The sequence below is a fragment of the Chelmon rostratus genome, chromosome 13 (assembly GCF_017976325.1).
Source record: "Chelmon rostratus isolate fCheRos1 chromosome 13, fCheRos1.pri, whole genome shotgun sequence".
Classification (NCBI taxonomy): domain Eukaryota; kingdom Metazoa; phylum Chordata; class Actinopteri; order Chaetodontiformes; family Chaetodontidae; genus Chelmon; species Chelmon rostratus.
The window spans coordinates 27,097,258-27,104,325 of record NC_055670.1 but is presented as its reverse complement, the minus strand read 5'-3'; positions in this window follow the sequence as shown (position 1 = coordinate 27,104,325).

Genomic DNA, 7,068 nt, shown 5'->3' with positions numbered 1-7,068 from the left:
CCATCATTGACTCAGAGTAATGTTTTACAAGTAATTGTACTTCTACTTGAGTATAATAGTCTAGTACGTGTAACAACACAAGCTATAACTTATCCAGCCGGCTAATATTACTGAGTCGTCCGACAGCCAGAAGACCAGCTCGCCGTCTGTCGTCTCCTTCTCTCAGCTTCTCCTCTTCCTCAGCGAATCACTGAGCGATGAGGCAGAGCAGGCAGAGAAAACCAGGAAACATTTTCTCCATGAAATTTGATCCGGTTCCACCAAAACCACAATAATCACAGTCATGATGATATCATCCTAAATAAAGGAACAGAAACTAAAGTAATGACTTTATGTTCCTCAAAGACTTCTTAAAATAAATAAAGTTGTTTTCATCCAAATTTTCTGAAAATCATGAAAATAAACTGAATGTGTCCTTCCTGCTGTGTGAATATGATTCACTGGTTGATGGAGACAAACAGCAGGTGGAGCTGTCTCTACAGTCGGTGCCATTAAACCACCACAGAAGAAGAGACGGCGCCCTGACGTCGTTCAAAGAGCCGCAGTCAAAGGTCAAACGATGAAGAACGTGATGGAGATCAGAGTCATGTGTTCATGTTCAGACCATCACACAGATCCAGTTCCGCTCAGGTCCCAGGTTGGGTCTGGCTCCCTCAGTGGACCCATGAGGACTTGTTTCTCTGGAAACTGGATCAGATTCTGGAGAGAAGTCACATCAGATATTCAGACCAGACCTGCTGGTCTTCAGACCTCATCATGAATTAAAATAACGGTTTCACATGGAGAAAATATTTTTTAAACTTCGTCATTTTACAGAATAACTGATCTTAACGGAGAAATAAAGGTTGTTTCCAGTCATTAAATATGAATAATGTGTGGACTGAATTAAATGACGACATTTTCTAGAACAATAATGAAAAAATGACTGACTGCAGTCGATGTTTCAGAGATTTCCACCTTCACTTCGTCTCCACGTCAGTATTTAGCTGCTCTGTGCTTTGTCCTATAATAACATTAATGAGCCGTGAAGTCCAGAGGAAGATGATCTGAAACGTTTCTTCAGATTAAAGTTCCTCTGAGGGCAGACGTGATGAAACTCTCCTTTATGAACAACTTTCTCTGTTTTCTCTGAATCTCTGTGAAGCAGCGAATCTTCAGTTTGACACGTTCACACATATTTTGTTGCAAATTGGAAATAATTAACTTGGCAAAAGCAGAATGCTTCAGTGCCGTATTGTTCCTTTATGATGAAGAGTAATTAATGTTTCATTTACGAGGCGAACGCAGACGTATAAAAGGCACAAATGGCAGCGAGCTCTCTGTAGCTGCATCTTTAAATATTCATGACTTCAGTCAAAATAAGACACTCGACTTCCTCTTTATGAAGAAAAGAGTCGTTTATTTCTTATTCTTTTTCATTTCCTGAATGAGAAACAGCTCAGTGTGACTGTTAGCGTCCACAGACGAACTTTTTCCTCAAGCTGCTCTTCAGTCAGTAGAAACTGACTCGATTCTCTAACTGGACTTTAGTTTGAGCTTTTATCCGCGCAGAGAAGGAAGAATCCGTCTTCTTCATGTGTTGTGGAGGGTAGTGACAGTAATCTATTACCTTCCCCTGGTAACAAGGTAACTATTATAGCTAACAGGTAACGTGTTACCACCACAAGCCAGATGGTCATCAGCCCCAACAGCATCAACCCTTCTGACAACAAAAGGGACAAAAACTCAGAGACAACAATGTTCAATACAGCCGACATCAAGACCCGGAGCAGCCGGTTAGAACCATAAACCAGAACAAACATGAAGCAGCATGTTCAGAACACACGTCACAAACACTGATGGTCCAGACGCTGATGGTCCAGACGCTGATGGTCCAAACACTAATGGTCCAAACGCTGATGGTCCAACGGATGATGGTCCAGATGCTGACGGTTCTAAGACTGATGGTCCAACTGATGATGGTCCAACTGATGATGGTCCAAACGCTGATGGTCCAAACGCTGATGGTCCAAACGCTGATGGTCCAACGGATGATGGTCCAAATGCTGATGGTTCTAAGGCTGATGGTCCAAATGCTGAAGGTCTAGAGGCTGATGGTTCAAACACTGATGGTTAAAAGTGGTACCTGTTATGTATGTGTATCTGTCATTGTATGAAGGGCTGTTCCAGCCTGAGGACCCCCAGCCTGAGGACCCCCAGCCTGAGGACCCCCAGCCTTAGGGCCACTGACGAAATGTTTGGCCCTTCTGTTCAGAGGCCCAGTTTAGTTTTAAAGGTCTGTTTGTGGATGGAGTAAGCTGTGTGTGAGAGTCTGATCAGTCTCGTTGATGGGTCATCAGCGTGTCGTTGGCGTGTCGTTGGCGTGTTGGACTGTACCTTGGTCCCTGATGAGATTAGGTCGTGTGACCCTGGCTGTGGTGTGGCGGCAGTCTGCAGAGCTTATCTGCTGTTTCATTAAGTGAGTGAATAAAGGAGCAGAGTGGGACGTCGTCTTTTCCTCTAATCTTTATTACATCTTTGACAAAGGAGGCTCAGTTATTGAGAGTTGTGCAGCAGCAGTTTAATCATCCACTCACTCAGCTGCCGCTTTCTTTAAGATTTAAGAGGATTTAAAGATGAATGTGAAGTGAACATCACTGATGGTAAACCTCTGTACTTCATGTTTTATTGGTCTGTTGTTCAGCGGATCTGGGGTCAGATCTGAGGCAGCTTTCTGATAATCAGCTATCAGATGATAAGAAGCTGATTTCTGCCTCCTGCAGGACTCATCATGATGATGACGATGATAACGTCACATATTTTGGGGTTTTTGTATCCAAACGTTTGCTTTCCTACCTGAATTTTCAGATTTTGCTCTTCTTCAGACTCTGAACTGTGACGAAGCATTTGTCCGTATTGATGATCAGCTGGTTTTTGTGTTGCCACCTGAAAGTCTTACATTTCTTAGTCCTCTTCTGAACTCTGCCTGCAGGATAGGACTTCGCCCAGTCAGGCACATGAGAGGAGAAGTTACAATTGGCTTGAACACCACACGAGGCGTTCAGAGTCACATGTTGAAGGGATCTGCCGTGATGTCTTATGTTGATGTTTTTGGGCACTTCCTGTGTTTCTGTGATACAGGCCAAAAACTGTTACTTTCAATTATTCATCAGCTGTGACACAAGAACATGCTAATTAGCATCATGTCAGCATGTGTCGGGCAACAATTATGTTAATCTTGTGAGTAGTTCAGGTCCATCCTGCCAGATAAACACGCCGCTGGAGGATCATATAAACTTCCTCATTACGGACTTGAGACAGCTTCTGTCAGTTAGCCTTTGTTAGTTAGCGTCTATTTGTTGGTTTCTGTTTGCTAGCCTACAGATAGCTTCTGTTTGTTTACCTCTGTCAGTCAGCTTCAGCTAGTTATATTCTGTTAGCCCATGTCAGTTAGTCACTGTCAGTTACTCTCTGTCTTTTAGCTTCTGTCTGTTAGTTTGTGTCTGTTAGCGTTTGTCTGTTAGCTTCTATTAGTTAACCTCTGTCTCTTAGCTTTTGTCTGTAAGCCTATGTCAGTTATCCACTGTTAATTAGCTTCTATTTTTTAGTCTCTGGTAGCCTCTGTTTATTGGGCTCTGTAGGTTAGCTTTTGTTTGTTAGCCTCTGTCTGTTAGCATCTTTTTGTAGCTTCTGTTAGCCTCTGTCAGTTAGCTTCTGTTTGTTCGCCTCTCTTTGTTAGTCTCTTTTATTAGCCTCTGTATGTTAGCCTCTCTTTGTTAGTCTCTTTTATTAGCCTCTGTATGTTAGCCTCTGTCTGTTAGCTTCTATTTGTTAGCCTCTGTCTATTAGCTTCTATTTGTTAGCCTCTGTAGATTCTTGTCGTGAGTAGTTCAGTAAATGGTCGGTCGATAAAAATCCCTCGTCACTGAATCGTTAATTATTCGTCTTTTGAAAAGAGTTCAATTTGAATGATCAACGACAATCTATTCACAGAGACATTAAAGACACAAACACGTGTGACAACTATTAATAGTAAAGATAATAATGACTAATCAATAAAACATAGTGTATGTAGGATTTTAGTAATAAAAGTACTTCTTCAGGTATATTTTAATGTAAATACTTGTGTACTTTCACTTGTGTTCAGTTGTGATTGCAGGACTTCTACTCGTCACAGAGTATTTCTACACAGTGGTGTCCGTACGGATGCTGAAGCAGCACATGCTTGTGTCGCTGTGTGTCCGGGCTCAGGTGAGGCACCTGACAGGTGAATGTTCACACTGAACTCGATTAAACTCTCAGTTCGTACTAAAACCTCGTCTTGTATGAAACTCAAAGAACAACAGATAAATGAACCGGTGTGTCTCACCACGATTCAGCAGCCAATCAGAGCCGGCGAGCGCCGTGGCCTCTCCTCACAGGGGGAACTAATTTATTGAGCTCACGGTTGGGGGAAAATACACCATTAAAGGGCATATTTAAGCACATTTGCAATCCTTAGAAGAAGGTAACGCTATTTGAATTTGCGGCTTGAAGGAGAGTCTTTAATGTTGTGTCCACGGGACAAACGCACATCAAAGGCAGAGGACGTTCCTGATGCTCTAAATGAAATACTTGTGGATTAGGGGGGGCAGGTGGCCCCCAGACTGTCCTCTCTGGCAAAGCTGCCGGGCACACCGCCTCACTGAGCGCGCTCCAACCGCCGCCTCGCGCCGTGCTATCCTTCCTCCCAATGCAAATTAAATCCAGGCGACTGGGGCTGCTTTGAATTCCTGCAGGAGGGGTGATTCTCCTCCCCCTCCTCCCCCTTCTCTCCCTCTCTTATCAGCCCGGCGCTGGGGGAGCCAGAGAGGGAGAGACAGAGAGAGAGAGTATTTGTATGCAGAGGTACCTCGCTCCCAGTCATTTATGTATCTGGTACACCAACCCCAACCCCCCACTGTATAAACAAGAGAGGCCATCTTTGATGTTCTACAAGCTGCAGGAGGACAATCAGGGAGTCTGTGTGCATGTGAGCTGCTGACCTCAGATCTGTTCAGGGACTGCAGCTGGTGTCAGCAGCTGTTCAGAAGTTCAGTTTTGTTATTATTGTTCTGAATATTTACAGCTGCAGGTGTCAGAGCTATGGCAGGAGGGGCCGACGCCTCCTTCAACCCACATGGGACCGGGGGAAGGGTGCACCGTGCACTTCCCGCCCCATTCAGGGGACGGGCTCAGTTTCCTATCCCTCACACTCACCATGACCTTGACTCTCACCCTGACACTCACTCTGACTCTCACCCTGACCCTGACTCTCACCCTGACTCTGACTCTGACTCTCACCCTGACCCTGACTCTCACTCTGACTCTCACTCTGACTCTCACCCTGACTCTGACTCTCACTCTGGCTCTCACCCTGACTCTGACTCTCACCCTGACTCTGACTCTCACCCTGACTCTGACTCTCACTCTGACTCTCACCCTGATCTCGACTGAACGTTGCACTGACGACATGTGACTGATTGAGTTGATCCTGTCAGTTGACAGTAAGAACCAGCCTTGATTACTTCTTACATGAGAACAGATGATTTGTGAGGGAAGATTTCAGTCACTGCTCGTGTCCAGGTCCAGATCTGATCCGCTTCAGGACAGAAGCATTTTTACATCATGTGTTTAAAATCAGGTTAAAACATATTTTAAACTAGAGAAAAACAGGATGAAAACGAATAGAAAACAATTTAAATTCAATCGTGAATCGTTCATTCAATCATGAAAATAATCAGGAGTGAACGCGATTGGTCCACATGTGACAAAGCTGAGAAATGTGCAACGTGTCAGAAGACACCTGTGTGAAGCAGACAGGAAGTGAAGTGTCTCTGTGTGGTGGGTGGGATCACTTCGGGTGGACGCTGTTGCATTATTGCATCTGCTGCAGTGGAGCACCAACGCATGCAAACCACATAAAACTCAACAGAAGAAGAAGCAGGTGGCAACTTTCACTGCTCATCGAAACATTCCTCCCGTTTCCTGTCAACACATCTGACCCAATGAAGTAACTGTGAGGGACGTCCAGGAAACAACAGACAGTGAGCAGCTGCTGCTACAACGAAACCTGAACCTGAACAAAAACACGGTTCTGTCGTAGCCTCAAGCTAACGATGAGCGCAACAAGAGCTGTGGTCCACATCCAGCAGACAGGTGTGTTCACACAGACTGAAGGATTCAATCATCCATTGATCAGATGAATTATCACAGTGAAGAGCACGCCGATGAGCCACAAGCTAATGCTAACAAACAAGCTAGACCAGCCAGTCATTCTGGTGTCACACAGATCAGTTCATAACACCGGCTCATCGTCACGCAATTATGGAAGAGCAAGTGTTCGGAGATGTGTTCACTTCAGGTACGACTGACAGCTCTGAACGTCCTCAGTTAACAGACAACAGACAACCGACAGGCTGTCTCTGGGTCTCTGCTGCATGTTCATGTCATTTCACACGAACTATATGTTCATTCTTCAAGTCCACATTTCTCATGGTGCCCCCTGATTCAGCTCTCAGCCTGATTGGTTCAGTAGGATGTTTTTTTCAGTCTGACGGGAGTTTTTCTCTGGTCTCAGATCTATTAATCCAGATCGATCTGAGCCAGTTCATCACAAGCACCCGGTTCTCCGGGCAGCCCGGGGGTCCGGGCCCTGCTGTCTCCACCAGGTAAACATTAGCATAGTAATTAGCCCCAGTTAATTCAGACAATTAAAGCTGTGTTGTTGTTTCCTGCATCGCCCTCAGAGGAGCAGCCGATCCTGGACCAGAGCCAGGACGAGCTCCACACGGATCTGGTTCAGCCAGCTGACGGTTCAGGCGGTCCCTCTTATTGTTCCGCCTGAACTCTTCTCTCCTTTTCAGTCTGTAGAAACTGAAATATCAGCGTTAATGGAAAGAGGTGGAAGAAGCCGGTTCTCCTCATTCATCAGAGCCGGAGGTGAACCGGCTTTAATCCTGTTTTCACTCAGTCCTGCTGGTCCCTGCAGGCTCAGAAACACTTCAGACTGGAACCCTTCAGTCCTCTGAAGCCTCACTGATCTCATCTCTTGTGAAATTAGACAGAAAT